A 20,155-nucleotide genomic window follows, 5' to 3' on the forward strand; every position below is an offset into this window, starting at 1 on the left:
TTGTGTTCCTATGTTAATTGATGACAGTGTATTAAAATAAAACATTCACTGGTTAAACAAAAAAAATACCATATTGCCCTAAATCATTGAAAAAAGAAAATAATAAACATTTAGCAAAGATAATGTCTTAATGGATATTATTGAAGTCTGTTGTACTCATTGTCTATGGCAATGATATATATATATATATATTAATGTAATTTATTCCTTTTATAGCCTAAGAATGGAGTTTGGGAGCTTAACCTGTCCTGCAGATGAATTAACTGAAAATTAAGGACTCATAAGAATGGAATATTGGAAGAAAAAATATTTTTGGAGAATTAGTAATGAAGATTAGTAATAAAGTAGGGCCTTGTTCATGTTAGGGTTATGGTGTACCAGACTCCTATCCCTAAAAGGAAATCTTTGAAAATAAAAACAACAAGGTCAAAATCTTTGTTACAATTTTAACTGAGTTCAATCATTTTAATAAATATTGTGCCCCCCAGTGGTTGCTTTTGCTTGATTTTTTTAAAAAAAGATATGTTTATATCCCCCCTAGTTATACCTGGTTTCTCAATTTCCAGCTTTCTTATTTTTTCAGATCATCTGAGGAAGGGTCATAGTCTCTGTAGGTAGGAGGAACCTGGGAAGGATCATTCAATTTGATTGTCCACTTTCATGCTTGTAGAAAGATTGATGCCAGTGAGGATTGGTAACAGTATATTAATATTAAGGTCAGATTCAAAATGATAAATCCATAAAAGGACAATCTGGCTTGTTTCAACTTATTTTCAATCTGGAAACAAAAGAGAAACCATTGACATAATTATCCCAGATTTTTCAGACCACAAATAAAGCCCAGCACAGATATTAAACCAATAGAGTTATCAGAACGATTGTGCTGTGTTTTTCAAAAGAAGGTTATTACTTTAGCAAATGAGAGGTTTACACTATCAAAGCCAAAATATGTTACTGGAATCAATTTTATCTTTAAGTAGAATGAGAGAAGGGAAAGAGCTGGTCTTTCTGAAAGAAGTTGAACAGTAGACAGATTTCAGTGTCCAGGTTGATGTGTCTTTCTTACAAGCTTAGTCAAATTCCCTTGGGTTTGTTTTTTCTCACCTACACACTGTATTGAGTGTGAGTCACCATCATGAATTCAACCTATGGACCGAGAGAAGGCGTGGTAGATCAATCTCATACAAAGGAACCAAAATTTGAATATTCATGAAAGCAAAATATTAGCTAATGATCAAAGAAAATACATGGACGAGCCAATGGCAGGAAAAAGCAGATTCAGTGGATTCAAAATATGCTACAAAATTGTTGGAGCCAGTTCTCTCAAGAAGGAAAAAAATTGAAGCATATCTTTTGTCTCGAAATTTCCTCCACTGTAGTCTCATTCTCCTCTATGATCATCCTGATTTGCTTTTTTTTTTCTTCTCCTTTCTGTTTCTGGTAACCATGGTAATGCTTCCTGTCAGCAAGCTCCCTCTTCGCATCTGGCCCTTTTTGGTACACGTCGAATTTTACTCCATTCACTTGTGCAGGATGCTCACAAAACCATAAAAATTAATTTATTAACCTTTTCTACTTCACTTCTCTCCAAGAAATGCAGGGAATTATTCTATACTTAACCTCCCTCATTATGGGGCACTGTACAATAGGGATTTTCAACTGTTAAATTCAGTAATTAACACGCAGAAGAGGTGGATTATGAGAAATTCAGTTCTCTGTATTGGTTCTGGGGAAATTGAACTCCTAGTACTCAAGCCACCTTTGTTTGTTTGTTTGTTTGGTTGGTTAGTTGATTGGTTGATTCTGGAACCAGAATAAACTAGATTTTTCTCAGAAATCACATATCAACCCTTGGTTTCTTCATCTTATTTTTTCCTTTTCCTTTTTTCAGTTTTAGCTTTCTTCCTTGTAAGGAAAATGTTGTCAAGTGTGTAATTATCCTAGTTACAAAGGAATTGAATTTCCTGCAGGAAAATGTGCATAAGAATATACATATCTTTATGCATACATTTATTTGGGAACCCAAATGGACAATTTGCAACGGTTTCTTAATATTGTATTTAGCTGGCAATTACAAAACATCAAAGAATCTCGGATGTCTTCCATGAAGATAATTTTAAAAAACCTCATAAACTATCATTCAGTCATGTTCAGTTTATTTAGCTTAAGTTGTTTTATAATCCTGTGTGCCTGAAAACCTCTGTGTGTGTGTGTGTGTGTGTGTGTGTGTGTGTGTGTGTGTGTGTGTGTGTGTGTGTGTGTGTGTAGCATTAACACAAAGGAGACCAGATGATGACATTCATAGGCTTACAGACTCCTTGGATAGAGGCAATTAAAATGCCTGTCAGGCATTTGGTACCAGACTCCCCTGATGGCGAAGAACTAAATTGTAAGCCAGGGCGGCAGCCCATTGTCAGTGAGTGATGGCGGAGCCATCATTCCGCAAAATTCTGAAGCTAGTGAGCTCTCTCTTCCTCTCCTACTTGCCTTATTTTCCTTTTAGCCACTGCGGGGACCTTTTCTAATTTGCAGCTTCCCTTTCTCCTTCCCAAGACACACACACACACACACACACACACAGAAAGAGAGAGGGAGAGAGGGAGGGAGGGAGGGAGGGAGGGAGGGAGGGAGGGAGAGAGAGAGAGAGAGAGAGAGAGAGAGAGAGAGAGAGAGAGAGAGAGAGAGAGAGAGAAGAGAGAGAGAGAGAGAGAGAGAGAGGGAGGGAGGGAGGAACTGGTGACTTGCACACTGCGTCTGCCTGGGTCTGGAGAAGGCTTCTGCAGCAATTCTTACACTGGGAATATTGCTGCGTATGCACGGGTAATGAATGGTATGGGGAGGATTTCACAGTTTTATTCTATTTGGCTTTATGTTTAATCCATTTTTCAAAGGATCTGCTTTATGTGATCTTGGAGTAAAATGCTTTAAAATTCGCCATTGCATTGAAAGGTTCGTTGGCTGCAATGTGTTGTATTTCCGATCTCAAGGATTAGATTTATTTTCTGGATGTAAAGATAATGAATGGTGAGTTATTTTCTTATATTTAGTTAACAAATCTGTATATGTGGGATTTTTTTCTTTTGTTCCGGTAGGTTCTTCAGCTTTTGGTCTCTAACGGAGGAAGCATTAATTGGGAACTACTCACTCAGAAAATTAAAAGGTACGAAATTTTTTGTCTGGATTTTTAAATAATGGAAAATAAGGGAGAATTGGGATGTTTTTATTCCTCTGATTATATTTGGCCTTTTATCATATAACCTATTTTGATGGTTTAAATTTCCTATGTAGTTAACATTGTAAGCCGAGGATGTTTTGATTAGAAAAATGTATGGAATTATTTTTTTGTCTGTGTTGTAAGCCAGTTAGAAATATCAAAATGTCTGACTCATTTTTATCATTTGGATTTTGCCATTGTAATATGATTTTTAAGGCCTCCATTTTTATATCTTAATGAAAATTTAGTCATTTGACTTTTAGATATTTTAAATTATGGCTTTATCTGAAGGCTTTCTGCTGGTGAGTGAATTAGAAAAATAAAAGACTGCATGTAATGGCTTAATCTTTCCTAATGTGAAATGAATAGTAGAGACCAAAGCCCAGGAATGACTCAGTATTGTTGGGTTTTACAAATAATATACAATAACTTCTTAAATGATGTTTTCATCTTCAATAATAGCTATATGGAAAGATTAAAGTTATTAGTTCTTAAACGAGACAGTTTTATATCTGCTGAGTTAAGAGTTGACCACATAAACCAGCAATCCTTCATCTTGCATTAGAACACTTGAATTCATTGATCCTGGCCCTGATGCTTTACATGAAAAATGTTACTTTTCAAATTCAGTATCAGGGTGTATATTGATTCAGAGGGAAATACGGGTGTTGCCTTTTCTCCAACTCTTTGACAATATCTTTTACTTTAACGTAAGTTCATGTTCATAAATTCACTATTTCAATTTGCCTTTTACTAAAATGGAAGACATTTTCTGCTTTACCAAGAAGATCAATACTATATCCTCAATCTTCCTTTGGAAATCACATAAGATTTCCCCGCAAGACACAGTCCAGAATATTTTGGTGGGTTTAACTGGGGTTCTTTTGTTGAAAAAATTTTTTTGAGATGAATAGTTTTTAAAATGCTCAGTGGTCAACTATTACCCTAAAAGTGTCTGGGTGATTACTGTGAAGTATTGCTGGTAATTCAGGAGGAATAATGGGTTTGAATTGGGGGGGGGTTAGGAAAAAAATTAAGATGGATAGTTTTTAAAATGCTCAGTGGTCAACTATTACCCTAAAAGTGTCTGGGTGATTACTGTGAAGTATTGCTGGTAATTCAGGAGGAGTAATGGGTTTGAGTGGGGGGGGTTAGGAAAAAATTTAAGATGGATAGTTTTTAAAATGCTCAATGGTCAACTATTACCCTAAGTTTCTGGGTGATTACTGTGAAGTATTGATGGTGACTGAAGAAGACTAATGCATTGTCCTTGGATAATTTTCTCTGCAATGTGTAATCATAAGGACTTTAATGTATTCACTACACATGCATTTCTGAAGAATTTTGCTTCTGTGGGTATTACTGGGCAGGAGAGGGAAGGGACAGCTGACACTGTCTGCAGCTTTCCAGAGCACAGGTAGCATCCCACAGAAGTTCTGAATGGGAGAATCAATTGTTAAATTGTTAAACTGTTAGATCTCCTTTCTTAAAGGAAACTGCATTATATCAGATATTGAACACATTCAAACCTTAGGGACAGATGAAAGGAAATTACATTGCATTGTCCCCTGTTTTAGATAGGAAATCTCTAAACAATTACTATGATTCCTGGATATTGTAAAAAAAAAAAAATTCTAGACACTATTTTTTTAAAGGTTTCACCCAGAATAAGTGAAAATATTTCAAAATAGTGCCTGTGCTCGTCCAAATCCATACAACATACATTTCATGGCCTGTTTCCTCATATTGAGACTTATTCGTCAAGCCATCATGTTAATTTTGAACTTTGATGGATTTACAAGATCTGGAAATGGATAAAATTATTTTAGTGCAAAAATGTTCTACATAGGCTCAATGGTTTCCCTCATTTGTCATAATTAGTATAGACCTTGGACTCTCCCAGCAGATGACTACAATAGGGAAAAACCTAGATACATAAAGTCATATAGGATAAGGATAAATTAAAGGAACCCCAGGATATGGAAACAAGAGCCATATAATGTGTGACTGTTGTTCTTAATGCACTATGTTATTCCTCATCTCTTTTGTTATCCCTTGGTTATTCTCATATTGTTACAATATCTTACCTTGTTATCTGGTATATTGTAAATACATTTATTTGTTTGTTTGAAATAAGAAAGGGAAGGGGGGAAACAAGATGAGGGGAGGGAGTAGAGAGAAGGAAATGGGGACAAAAACATAAGAAGGTGCATCAATGTTTGTGAAGTAATGCACTTTCTTTCTGGCAAATATAATGTAACCCTTCTATTAATTATAATTAAAATATTTTTTAAAAGACAAAGAAAAAATGTTCTATAACACTGTCAGTAGGAATAAACTTTGTTGTGATTTGTCTGGTTATTAGAGAAGTGGCACATGACCTAACCAAGAAGTTCTTGTTGCCTGCATCTCCAGGACCATTGAAATTCATTGAGGAATGCACCAACATTGTGTGCACTGAACAAAACCTTAGTAAAATAGCATACTAGAGTGTCCAAACAAAATTTGATTGATAGCCAGGTGTCGACATCATGGCATTTCTAACAAATATATTCTTGATACTAGTGAATTGCTTTATGATGGTTTGTCCACTTGTGTCTTTAACAAATCTAATAATGCCTGGGCCACAGTAGTTCCGGAAATATTTAATCACTTGTTTAATGTATGAATTAATCAGTATTTCCAGCCATTATTTTTTGCTTTTGCTTTTCATGAGTTGGTACATGGTGAAATAGATATTAGGTACTTTTTTCTCTGTTGTGCTTCACTAAAACATTGCTTATATAACCTCTAGTTAGTAATTGGTAAGTAAAAAATTAATGTTGGGTAAAAAAAAAAACAGAAGAACGATGTGTGGAAATTTCTCTGGGTCATGGGAGAAAGGACCCTTTTGGATTTAAGCTAAGAGGAAAAAAATTTTTAAAAGCTCCCCTTTTACTTTCACTGCAGTATGAGCTGTGCTATGGATGCTTCTGGATTCTACATCCAGACTCCACATTGTTTATTGCTTATGTCTTCAGCCAAGCTTCTGTTGCAGTATAGGTGTCTCTCTCTTTTTCAAGTTTAGAACTATAAATGATGTCATACTAGCCATTAATGACCAGCAAAATTATTAAAAATAGATAGATGATAGATGATAGACAGACAGACAGATAGATCAATAAATAGAGAGAAAGGTAGAATCAGGAAGAACTTTAAAGGAACATTTAGGATCATAATACTTTTAGAAAATGATCTTGTCATTTATTTTATTAATCAACCATGAATTTTTATTTCTATTTGCTTGATAATCTTATGCTTTGGGGGGGGGTAGCTGAGAGTGTGGCTTAGTGCTAGAGTGCTTGCCTAGCATGCACAAAGCCCTGAGTTCGATTCCTGGGTATCACATACACAGAAAAAGCCAGAAGTGGTGTTGTGGCTCCCGCGGCAGAGTGCTAGCCTTGAGTATAGTGTCAAAGGACAGTGCCCAGGCCCTGAGTTCAAGCTCCAGGACTGGCAAAAATAAATATTATGGGCTTTTTTCATGCTAGTATGATGGCTTGGAAAGTATGGACAGATCTCCTCTATACTAGAGTATAAGGCAGAGAAGAAAAAAGTGACAATATGTGAATACTATTATGATGTCCTGTATGACATAGCTAATAGACACTTCCTTTGATTTTCAAAATAATTATTTTACCCAGTCCAACTTAATGCATTGTTAATACAGCTTAATAACTGCCAAGCTGAGAGATTTTGTTTGGTTTTGGTTGGCGTCCAATAGGAAACTATTGATTAGTTTTTAATAGGAGATAATTATCATTAAATTGTGGTTTTGGATGTTTTACTTCCTAGAACTGTGTTTTGGATGATCATTTATTTTCTATGTTTAAGAGGTAAAGGAAGATCATGTTGCAAGAAAGCATTACTTCAGAGGCTGCATAGAATTATTCAAGAAACAAAGTCTCAAACAAGGGAATACTTATGGATATGAAGAAAGCCAGGAACTATTGGCTCATGCCTGTAACACTAGCTACTCAGTAGGCTGAAATCTGAATCCAGTGCAGGCAGGAAAGTTTGGGAGACTCTTATCTCCAACTAACCAGCAATAAAACAGAGATGGAGGTATAGCTCAATGTTAAAATGCTAGCCTCGAATGAAAGTTGAAGGACAGTATCCAGACTGAGTTCAAACTTCACTAAAAAAAGGAAGGATGGAAGGAAGGAAGAGAGGGAGGGAAGGAGAGAAGGGCCTAAATTCACATGGAGAACACAGCAACTATTTGACTGATCGGAGGACTGAAATGCAGACACAGAATTTGAGAGAACTGACTAGAGAACAAATTGGGAGAAAAGTAGTGGAGAGGTACTTGAGGGGAGCAGTCTTTTATTTGTATTCTATCTAGAGTCTCAAGTACACAGGCCTGTATATAGTAGACTGCCACTGAATACTAAATTAGAGTGAAAAATAACATATGAACATGATATGATGGCTAGACAGGAGAGTGGACTGGTCTAGTAGACTGAAGAATGTATATATGTAAAAAGTAAGTTTAGTGAGAATGATGTGTGGATAGAATTATGAAGAAAGAAAATGAGCTCAGAGTGAAAAACTTGTGGGAACTATAGATAAAGAATGAGACAGGAATTTACAAAGTGGGAAGAAGACAATATCTTTAGAAAAACAAATGCAGACCATGTAATAAAAAACAAAGTTAATACTCAATTTCTCCAGAAAAATTGAGAATAATGAAAATATTACAGTGTCTATTATTTCAATAATAGCATTAAGTTCATGCTTTATAAAATTTGAAAGATGAAATTTGGAAGACTACAAGGAAGGAAGTCAACAGATAGAATTCTATAATATAGAGATTATGACTAATACGTTTTGAACAATTTAGCCTTCTTTTTATCCTTCACATTTAAATTTTAGTAATCAGAACAAAGGAAAACGTATTTCAATTTTGCTTCTGTTTCCAGTAACTGCTTGTTCTACAGTAACTTAAGAAACTCTTAGAATATTTTTTCATCTACATTATATTCTCACATACAGGCACTGGACATTTTTAAAAATTGTTTTACTGTTATCCTAATACTGTAATGGAACCATTTATATACAACCCAAAAGTTCAATTTTTATTCTCTGAATGTTCTCAGAACAACAAAATCATTATGTTTTGTTCTGTCAAATTCATAGCTATGTAATATTTGCTGGTTTCCAAATGAGCCTCAGGGAGGGAATGACATTGGTCAAGATACATGGTACTCATACACTGACATTTTAAACTGAAACTCTTTTAGTATACTACTTAAATATTAATAGTAATAATAGCCAGAATGAACTTCAACTTTTCTTCCAAAGGAGAATATGAGATTAAATTAGAACTTGCTATGTCCCAGCCTGGGGCAGACATTTTTATTACTAAAACTTACACTCACTTTACAAATGAAGAGACAAAACTCCCTATGGTTGCATACATTTGGGGATTAGTTAAATACCAGAATCCAAATCCTTCACATTGTGGAAACAGAAAAAGATCTTATGCAGCAAACAACTAAGCAAAGGTATGGAAACTATCTGAAAACAAGCTTTAACAAGCCCAGGACTCAAAGGAAAGAGATAAATAATCGAAGGCAAGGAAGCAGTGACTCCATTGACTCTGTCTATGAATATCCGGAATCTCAAAGGATAAATGGGTCAGATAGATGCTGCATATGTAAGCAGAAGAGAAAGATATTTCTAGAACCAAGTCCTAATGGAAAGATGATAAAGAATACAGACGAGGAATTGAGATTGGCAAGCAAAATGTACCTATAGAAAAGAGCAAGACAAAGTCTTGCACATAAGAAAGCTATTTAGACTACTTTATCTTAGACCAGAGAATAATTCACTCATTCCTTCAGTGACCACACATTGAGCACCAATATCCACACTCACTCCTATCTCCATGGAACTCACCTCCTAGAGGAGAGAAATGAGTGGATTGATGAGGAACATTGGTAGATGACTCTTCAAGGCTGCTGTGCAAGGAGAGGTTATAAGAGGGGGAAAATAATGCTAACAGAGTTACTTTCCAGACTTTAAAGCAGAAAAGGAACAGCAGAGACTTGGTTGAGATGCCACACCACAATCAAAAGTTTGGAAAGAGGATCCGAAGTTCTAGTTTTTCACACGTTTCCAGGTAATTTTTATGTTGTTGGGTCTTGCTTTGATTAGTGAGACATTAGAAAGCAAAAGTCCAGATCACTCCAACCCCCCCCAAATAGAAATAATGGAAATGATTCTTATGAGCAAGTCCAATGTGAGTTCTTTTCTTTTTGTAGGAAGATGACAATCTTAAACCTCTCTGATGGTAGGAGAGAGAGTTGGTCTCTACTAAGCTTGTACAATTACAGCCAGTTTTATAAAGGATCCCATTAAGCCAACTTAATGAACCACTGGCATTTAATTCTTTCTGCTTGTACTCCACACTTTATCACACCATATAGTGTTTTTTCGTGTGACAGGTTGGGGAATGTGATTTTATATAACCCTATTCTACTTTCTGAAATACAACACTGTTTATTATCTGCACTGATTTCTTGGGACTTTCAGCCCACATGTCTACCTGGATGCTTTGCACATTACTGAGCTGGCACGCTCTTCATCTCCTTAGCCCTTGTCATCCATCACACCCCTTTATATCATGTTTCTGGGGTTCCACATCTTATTTTCTTTCATCCAGTTCTTCAGTAACTGTTTAGAGCTATTTAAGGATATAGTTTAATGTAAGGGATGCTATTATTCTCGAAAAACCATTCTCTTTGGTGGGCTGTTTTCAATTGATGACAGCAATCTGACTTTCTTTGCAGGATTCTTTAGAAATGTACAGAGATACATGCATAGGTTTGTAAACAGTTCAGTGTTCAGAAGGGCAGAAGGTTCCTAAAGAAGGCTTAGTATACTACCAGGAAGTATGTTATCTATCTGCTTCAAGTGCCAAACTGAAACTCTCTTCCCTTTTAGCTGCAGGAACTTAGGATCACAGATGTATTTGAATTTCTTCATGCCCTGTAAAATATTTATGACTTAAAAAATATGGCATACATACCCATAAAAGAAAAACAGCTTAAATGTATATTAAACATCCATGCTATCTCCACCATATTAGCATATAACCCTTGCTTGAAAGGCTAGTTTTATCTCTAGACCATACCACGGCCACATCTCTAGAATTGTAACTGTCCTTTTGTGACTGAACACATGCTTAAAACACTGCATGGGTTAAACCTTGAAATAATCATTTTTATGGACAGAAGTCAACTTAAATTGATTCACAACATTTCGCTAAGGTACTTAGGCAAGTTATTTAAAAGAGACCCTAAGTTTATGGCTACCTTTCCACTCATGCTATCTACAAAAAGGTACTTGATTCATATGACAAGGCAATGTGGAGTGTGTGTGTGTGTGTGTGTGTGTGTGTGTGTGTGTGTGTGTGTGTGTGGCTAATCTTTCTGTATGGACAATGCTCTTCTTTGCTTAGTCAAGCTACAACTTGTAAGATTCCCAAAAAGGCATGTTTTCCTAACAAATTGTCTTTTTTTCTCAAAATGAAAAAAAAGGAGAGAGAAAAAATTTTAACTGACTGAATTAATCCTTTTTACCTTATTTTCACCTTATTTTAAATTCCTTCCTATGGGTTGGGAGGAGGTTGGCCTCGTGGTAGAATGCTTGCCTACCATGCACGAAGACCCAAGCTCAATTCCTCAGTACCACACACAGAGGAAAGCTAGAAGTGACGTTGTGGCTCAAGTGGCAGAGGGCTAGCCTTGAGAGGGAAAAAAAAAAACCCAAGTACAGTGCTCAGGCCCCAAGTCAACCCCCATGACTGGCAAAAAATAAATAAATAAGAACTTCTTCCTAGTGTTAATGACTCTGGATAATGAGCATTTAAAGAAACTGGATATATATTGATCCACATCTGGCAATTGTTAAAGCAACATGGTTTAACAGATAAAATATATTTCTTCGGACTGGGAGTTTGGCCTAGTGGTAGAGTGCTTGCCTAGCATGCATGAAGACCCGGGTTCGATACCTTGGTACCACATACGTAGAAAAAAGCCGGAAATAGTGCTGAGGCTCAAGTGGTAGAGCTCTAGCCTTGAAAAAGTCCAAGGACAGTGCTCAGGCCCTGAGCTCAAGCCCAGGACTGGCAAATATATATATGTATATATATATATATATTTCTTCACATTGTGTAGAAACTTAAAGGATGATGCTTCATGGTAGAAAAATCTTAGTTTTATTACTAGGTGAACAATGGTTGGATATAGTTTTTTAAATTTTTCCTTATTTTATAGAATTTCCCAAGTTCACAGTTCCATACACAGAATAAGATACCACATGTAGGCATTAATGGTTTTTCCCATTCAGTTTCTAAGAACCTCAGGATAGCACATTTTAAGCATAGCTGCAGATATATTTTGTGCTATTCTACAATTCTAAAAATAAAACCTCAGGTATATGTCTGCATTTCAAATAGTGGGGGAAGAAATCCTGAAATGATTGACTTTCCAGGATAGCATTTGTACTTGAGGAAATATGAGATCTAATAATGAGAACATGTTTTTAAGATCACTTAGAAAAATAATCACTTAAAAAGAAGTTGTGGGCCTAGTGGTTAAAGTGCTTGCCTAGCATGAACGAAGACCCGGGTTCGATTCCTTGGTACCATATACATAGAAAAAAGCCAGAAATAGTGCTGAGGCTCAAGTGGTAGAGCTCTAGCCTTGAGAAAGTCCAAGGACAGTGCTCAGGCCCTGAGCTCAAGACCAGGACTGGCAAAAAAGAAAAAAAAAAGAAGAAGTTGTGATACTAAGCGACATTAGACTGCTGTTCTTATCACTTATAAGAAAGTTAATATTTAAATAGATAAAAATAACTCATAACCTATGAACTGAGAAGGGCACATCTTACTGTTATATTTATTCCAGATCCCAAAACCAAATTTGAAGAATAATGCAAATGACTTACTCAAGTCATTGTGTAGTAAAGTTGTATCTGGGGATTTGTGCTTGCTCTGACTGTGAACATTGTATTTTCTACTGTTTTTGCAGTCACAGCAGATAAAAGGGTATATTGTCCTGAATCTGGAATATTTTAGTAATATTCTATTGCTAAAATAAAGAATCTGCTGAAAGTACTAAATGGCTTGCCCTGGCTTTCCCCTGAAGATTTCAGCATTTCGGAGTTCTGCATTCATGTGGTATGAATCCATTAAAACCCAGTAAAAACAATCTGGTTATTATTGAGATGTTTGGGGGCATTTTTTGTTAAAAGATAAAGCTAAATATATCACAGAAAATGGAAATTTATTGATTCTAAAAATTATTTGAATGACAGAGTAATAATAATCCATGGTTCATATCAAAGCTTTACTAGATTTTTCCATAAGTAGTAAAAATTTTAAAGAATCTAAGTTAGCAAAGAAATGATTAAAACATCAGAAAATGGAAGGAAAATTTCTAAAAACAGGCAATGGGGTTAGACTCTTATTAGGAAAATTTAAAAAACTATCTGTATATTATGGGTTTTAATTCCATGCATATCCTACAAAATGAAGGAAAGAAATAAGCTTAAGAAGGATGGAGAATAGGCCAGGCACAGTGGCTTACACCTGTAATCCTAGCTACTTAGGAGGCTAAGATCTGAGGATCAAGGTTCAAAGCCAGCCCAGAAACAAAAGGACCTGAGACTTACCTCCATTTTACCTCTAGAAAATGGGAAGTGGGACTTGGCTCAAGGGTAGGGTGATAGCCTTGAGCTGAAGAGCTCAGGGACAGTGCCCAGGCCGAGATCAAGCCCCATGATCCACAAATATAGTTAAAAATTGATGTAGCTATGGCAAGAGAGTATAAGTAACAAATGTGCTAACTTCGGATGTCACTGAGTTAGGGTTAAAGTTGAAGTGTCCCAAGAGAGACACATATCATTATTATGAGGAAAGGCCAACTGGACCACACCCTTCAACCATGTGTTCAAAGCCCAGTGTCCTTTCCTTATACTCACTTCCCTGAGCATTTTAGGGGTCAGCTGTATAAATTGTCTTAGTATATAGTCAAACAAGAACAACAGCAACAAAAGCCAAGGAAACAAAGTTTGCTAATAGTTTTTGATTGCCATCTTACTGAAGAAGAAACTAGATTCCTTACATTTCCCAAAGACACATTGCCAATTGGTTGGGCTTTCTAATCCTGGTCTGTCTGACTCCAAAGCTGAGCATCTCAACGGAATCTATGAGCCCATTTGACAGAGGCTATTTAGTAATGTCTAGATACACTTTTGATGGTCAGAGTAGCAGGATTGATATCTAATGGGCAGAGGGTAGGATTTCTAGGAATTCAGCTGTGTATCATGCAAGGGAAAGCTCCTTACAATAAAGAATTATCTGACTTAAGATAGTAATAATATCAAGGTCATTTGTTTTTTTATCTCTTTCCTTAAGAATCCAAGGTCTAAAAGCACAGGTACTTTGATTTGTCCAATGCTATTTCTGTTTTGCCTTGAAAATCATCTACCACACAATCTCCAAATACAGATTTATGAATGAGTAGTCAAGTAATTAAAGTCACACCTCGTCCTGGTGCACAAAGAAAATTTATTTTTTTTTAAAAAACAAACAAAAGGACCAAAATAAAATGAAATTTTTCTAATTTTCCCCCATTTCCACTTTCATATCATAGTAAAACAATTGTAGTAATTGCTATTCTAATTATCATTTTACTTCTTAGTAATGCAGTTCTTTTTCCTAGTTTTGGATGATATCTTTTGGCTTCTGTAATAAAAAAGTTGGATATTATGTATACTAAGACTGTTTTTCTACCTTGTATTCATTCATTCCTTATGTTACTTGCATGTTATATTATTACTTATACTGTATTATGTTAAGTAATTGTTTATTCTTTGTGCTGAGACAGAAAATATTTCTCTGTTGAATTAAATGTGGTTATCAGAACCACTGAGAAGTAAATTTAATCCAGTGACACCCCAACCACCATCTGTTATTCAAGTAGGAATATCCTGATGGTCAAGATTCAGTGAACTTAATGTCTTTTCAAGCCAACTCTTTTCTTCTAGACTGTGCATTACACTCTTTACCTTGAAAGGGGCAGACAGCAAATATTCCCAGCTTTGATAATCATGCAGTCTGATACCAGCCACTCTATCATTGTATACAAAAGAAGCCATAACGCGCATAAATTGTCATGTGTGTTTCAATAAAACTTCATTTATATAACTACATGACAGCTGTATTTGGCCCATAGGTCATATTTTGCCTATCCTTGTTCTAGGCTATATTCATTTCCTTTGCAATGTTTTGTATTTTATGGCATCATTTCTTGTATTTTCCTTTTGACTTACTGGAATTTCTTGTTAATGCATTTATTCATATGTGACAGCTCACCGGTAAATTTGAGTCCTTACAGTTTCAAAATGTCTTCATAGAGTCCTTCTGCTTCCTTGATAATTTGATTGGGTCCAGAGTTTTGTCTCAATTTAGTTTAGCATCCCCTCTGTTGAAAAAGAAGTCTGGTATCAGTCAGGTTCTCATTGTTCTGTGAAAATCTCTGATTTTTTTCTTATAGGTTTTAGTAGTTTTGTGACACATCATTTTCAAAACAATGTATCAGATAAAATATATGTCATCAGAAAAACTGTCTTCTTTGATTTTTCTCACGACTCCTGATTGTGTTCTAGGTCTAGGGGATTCCTATACATGAGGATAGGAATCAAATCTGAGCCTGTCTTGGCTTCATTACCAAACAATAAGATCTCAAATTTTCTGTTAGCATGTCAGTCCTATTTTTAACTCAATTACACTATCAATCAATTCAAATTATATATTTGTTTCCAAGAACTCTTACTTTTTTAATTAAAGAATTAACATTGCTTTTTACATCATATTTCAAATGACATATTTAACAAACAATTATTCAAGAAGGGAATCTCTATATACAATCACTGGCACTTAGATTTTAGTACATAATTGAAATTAGGCCGAGGGTTTGTTTGTCATACATATTAATCTATGTATTAAAACATTATGTCTATACAGTCACAAATTTTTATGTCTATGTAGTTGTGTTTATACTTCCAATACCATGTCCATAGCATTTACTTTTTTATCCTTTTCCATGATTTTGATTTACTGGTGGTACTGGGGTTTGAACTCAGGATTTCAAGATTGCTAGGTGTGCCTCCAGTCCTATTTTACTTTGGTCCTTTTACTCTAGTAATTCTAGATTACTAAATTCTAAATTCTAGATTCTAAATTCTAGATTACTAAATTACTCTGGTAATTTTTACTCTGATAATTTTACTGTGGTAAATCCAACATAGTATCACTTTTGTCCTGGCTAGCATCTGAAATGCGAGCCTTTTATGTTTCCTACTGTAACTTCACAAATGGTTGCACACCACATGCCAAACTTTTTCCATTAAAAGAGAAAGAATGTCTTGAACATTTTGTTCAGGCTGGCTTGGAACCATGACTTCCCATCTCCGTCACTCCTATACTTTAGATAACAGGTGCATGTGCCTATGCCAAGTAGCTGGTGAGAAAAGTGTCTTGTGAACATTTGATGGCAGTGAACTTTGCTCCTCTGAATTCAGCTTCACAAGTAGCTATGATCACAAATGTGAACTACCACGCCTGGCCGATGATTAATTTAGGAAAGATACACATTTGTTGTTTTGTTTCGGTGGTACTGAGGTTTAAAGTCAGGGCTTTGAACTTGTAAGGGAGATGCTCTACCATTTAAACCATACCATCCAACCCATTGTTTTTGAGTCAGTATCTTGCTGTTTTCTAGGCTCAACTTAAATGCTCTTTGTAGCCCAGAGTACTGTTCTGCCTCAGTGTGTACCACCACCCCCTGCTAGAATGTTTGTTGTTAGCTTATGTAACATTTTTCCAAATCTAAGAGAGATCCTTATACTACAAGTTCCATTTTATTTCATGAATCATCTGTATTTCTTCATGTTACTTTCTAAAGGTATTCTTATTATTTATTTTATTTATTGTCCTATCTGGCCCCCTCCCACATTTTTTTGTGGAATTGAGGAAGGAATTGAAGGCCTCCTACTTCCTAGGCAAATGTTTTACTATCTGAATCATACCTACTAAGTTATTATTTATTTACTTTTACTTCAGTTTACTTCTCATAAAGATCTCACACTTTTCCTGTGCTGATCTCAGATCATCATATTCCTTCCTAAGCCTCCTGAATAGCTAGGGTTTCAGTATCACTCTGGGCTCTGTATTTTGACTCAGAAGTTTCTTCATCTATTTTTTTTTAATTTCTTAAAAGCAATGAAGAGACCAGGAACTAGTGGTTCATCCTGTAATTAGCTACTGAGGCTGAGACCTGAGGATCACTGTTTGAAGCCAGCCCAGGCAGAGCACTCTGTGACACTCTAATTTCCAGTTAATTACCAAAATCTAAAAGGGGAGCCATGGCTCAAGCGGTAGAGAACCAACCTTGAGCAAAACAGCTAACAGATAGCACAAAGGCCTGTGTTCAAGCCCCAGTACAAGCATACAAAAATAATGATGATGATGATGATGATGATGATGATGAATGAGGTTGGCTTGATTACAAAAATGAAAGAAATATTAAAAGAAAAGAGGAAATTAGGAGTCCCAGCAGCTTTTGACTTTAATATCCAGGGAAACCATTTGTAGATGACAAAAGGAGGGGTTTCCTTAAATTATTTAAATGAAGTACCATTGTATTCTTTATCCTTACAATAAACAGAGAACACAGCAAACAAAGCATGAAACAAATTAGTGTGGATATTTGCTGAAGATTTGTGCACTGTCAACATCCTAATGTGTCATTCTCCTTTTCTGTCTGTGGTTGCTTGATATATCCTAAAGTTGAAGGGTTAAATAGGTAAGTTACCAGCCTAGTTAAATGTTCATAAATCCAGTGGTGTAAATTTAACTTCACATGTTTCTCCAGAGGAATGTGAATGTGTTTGTTTGGCATTTTATGGCCACCATTAAAATGAAAGAAAAAGAGAACATAAACAGCTATGCTCCAATATTGGAATGACTGAGACTCTTTGCAGTAGTAGGACAGCATATTTTATCCATAGGGTAGATGTGCTTAGCCTTCCATAGAGACTTGATCTGCAAATGAATTTTTTAATGTATTGGAGACTTAGGCAAAATGTGCTAATTCAAAGCAAGTTCATCGAGATGTGTTTCAATTTTCTGTTAGGACAAAGGACTGCCACAATTTACAGTTTCTTCTTTCGAGTCCATACATAGTATCTGTGCCCATAATCAGTGTGATACAGATTACTTTTACTGCTAACATACATTCAGGACCATTGCTTGTCTGGAATTCAACTGCACACATCTGTCCAGAATAGAATTTGGAATTTCAGCTTCTCTTGGCTCATACTGGTATGAGCCGATCTTGTTTGGGAAATTTATACCATCAACTTAAAAGCAAGTGTGTCCATCATTCCCCATTCCTCTTTGGGTGTGGGAACTCAGACTTACTGGCTGGAATTTCAATAGCCAATTCAAACCTGAGAATCTTATAGAAAATTTCAGTTTTGCTGAAGACAATGCTAGTTAGGGATATTTCCTTTTTAAACCGACTCATCATTTAATAACTTTCTAACTTTATATTTACTTTCAAAGTCTTTCAAATATCATTATTACTTGCATAAAACAACTTTTTATATTAAAATTTGCCCAGCCAGTCAGCCAGGCCTAAGGGCCCATGCCTGTCATTCCAGCATAAAAATATCACGAAGTTCCAGGCTAGCCTGAGCTACACAGCAAGTTCCAGATTGGCCTAGGATTATTTTGAGATCCTCCATCTGAAACAAAACAAAATAAACAATTGCAATTGTCTCCTAAACTCTACCAATTCATTTACTAGGTACTACTTACTACCTGTACTTCCTAGACATGCCTCAATCTCATGCACTTTTATTTTCCAGTAAGGACTGAATTTGTTCGTGCTCCACTCATCTTTCACCCTGAGAACTGCAACAGCTTTCTGCATCCATTCTCTTGCAGAAACCATGAGACACTTAGTAGTGGCTGCATTAATCTTTTCAAATTACAATTGAGTCATGATATTTCCATGCTTGAGCTATTTTGATTCTTCCCCAGGCATTCTTTAGGAAGTACAGAATCTACACCATAATAAAAGGCTTTCATGCCTTTTCTTACCTTCTCTCCTCCCAAACTCCTGTCCCCTCATTGAAGTCCTGTGACTGTCCTGGTATCATGTTTTACAATAAGCCTCTTCTCATCCTCTGGTGTAAACTAGGTTTTCATTATATTCACTTCCCACAGCTCCCACACTTCTCTTGTGTTTATTAGATGAGCACATCTCCCTTGTGAAACTGGAATCTTCGTGAATATCCATCTTATACCCAATAGATTTCCAGCAGCCAGTTCATAGACTGGTACCAAACAGGTGCTCAGCAAACATTGCTAACTTACTCATTCCATATCCTCTTCTCTTCCCTTAAAGCATGCTTTACTAGCATCTCAACCCAAGTCCCAATTTTCAAAATTCCATCCATTTTCTGGTCCACCCAAATCATATATATGCTTTTATCTTTGAAGTTAATGCTTACATTTCTCTGATCATGTGCTAGACATGTATTTACAGTATTCTGAAATTGTCATTGAGAACATACTCATAGAAAACAACGTATTTTAGAAAAGTTTTAATTGCCTGTATTTAAAAAGTCCTTTATTATAGTTGCTTATAGCCCAACAAAATAAGGATTTCTGAAATCTATGACTGACATCTGGCTCCAACAGGCATTTAACAAATGTTAGGTGTTCTGTAGTGAATAAGTACAGATTTTGGGGTTTTTTTTTTGTCAGTAATGGAACTTGAATTCTGGGCCTGGCACTGTCCTTGAGCTCTTCAGCACAAGGCTACAGCCCTACTCCTTGAGCCACAGTGTCACTTCTGGTGATTAATTGGAGATGAGTCTCACAGACTTTAGTCTCAGACTTAGTGCCCAGGCGGGCTTTGAATCAAAATCTTCAGATCTCAGCCTCCTGAGTAGCTAGATTTACAGGAGTGAGCCAGTGCCCCTGGCATAAGTACAGATTTTGAAGTTTGATATTTGGGTCTTCCTTATAATGCAGCTGAGGAATATTTGGAATTGGGTTTGAAAGAGATAGGAGAAGAATAGAAGGGGTGATAGTGATCAAGATGCACTGTACTCACAAACTGGCTTCTGAATTGAGGCCCCTTTGTACAAAGTATTTAAGGATAAGCAAAAAGATTTTAGGCATTTGTCAAACCCTCAATGTATGAAACAGGAATAACAATATTACTCACAGAAGAATTAACAAACTCAATTTATAAAGGCATTAACTATATCATTGGTAATGATTTTACCATGAGTTTCCAACTTTGTATTTTTCTACTCTTCCTTAGCAAAGAAGACGGGGGTTCAGTGTTTTGCTTATATTGTTTTACTATACAATGTACATGATAAAATGTGATGAAGACAAGGCTAATTATTTAAGAAAGTTTAGACTAATAAAGGCCGCTTTAAAGGCACTATATTGTGACTGCACAATTTTGTTTACTATGTTTCCCTATTTTCTATCCACTCTACTCCACCTTACTAGCACCACCACCAAAAACAATAAATAAGTAAAAAGAAAGAAAACAAAAAATTTTAAAGGCATTAATAAGTGGAAAGCAGCAAGAAGAAAAGCTGGACCTGCGTATTATACAAGGTCACCAGGAAGGCCTGGAAATGATATACACGCTAAATTACACCACCTGAGGCCATTGTGGTGCTTGGAAGGGAGCTGAGTGGGGGAAAGAGTTCAACTGTCCCTGGGAGGTTTATCTGCAATGCAGATCATCTGAGCCTCTCCAAAGCGCTCTCAGCCTGGGGATGGCCAGCTGCTCTCTG

General features: G+C 36.0%; 1 protein-coding gene across 21 annotated transcripts in view; it reads left to right on the plus strand.

Moving 5' to 3' along the window:
• Map2 (microtubule associated protein 2) overlaps positions 1-20,155 on the plus strand; it is a 254,807-nt gene that overhangs the window by 113,814 nt on the left and 120,838 nt on the right. For 17 of the 21 annotated variants that reach the window (XM_090354720.1, XM_090354728.1, XM_090354706.1 and 14 more), the window contains exon 3: positions 3,093-3,160. The exons of 1 other annotated variant lie outside the window; for it this stretch is intronic. The gene's annotated coding sequence lies outside the window, so the exon portion shown is untranslated. Of the gene's footprint in view, positions 1-2,721; positions 2,831-2,866; positions 2,950-3,092; positions 3,161-20,155 lie in introns of those variants that run through there. 3 more of the 21 variants (XM_090354708.1, XM_090354707.1, XM_090354709.1) reach the window with 3 other exon arrangements.

The sequence above is a fragment of the Megascapheus bottae genome, chromosome 21 (assembly GCF_031878675.1).
Source record: "Megascapheus bottae isolate mThoBot1 chromosome 21, mThoBot2.hap1, whole genome shotgun sequence".
Lineage (NCBI taxonomy): Eukaryota > Metazoa > Chordata > Mammalia > Rodentia > Geomyidae > Megascapheus > Megascapheus bottae.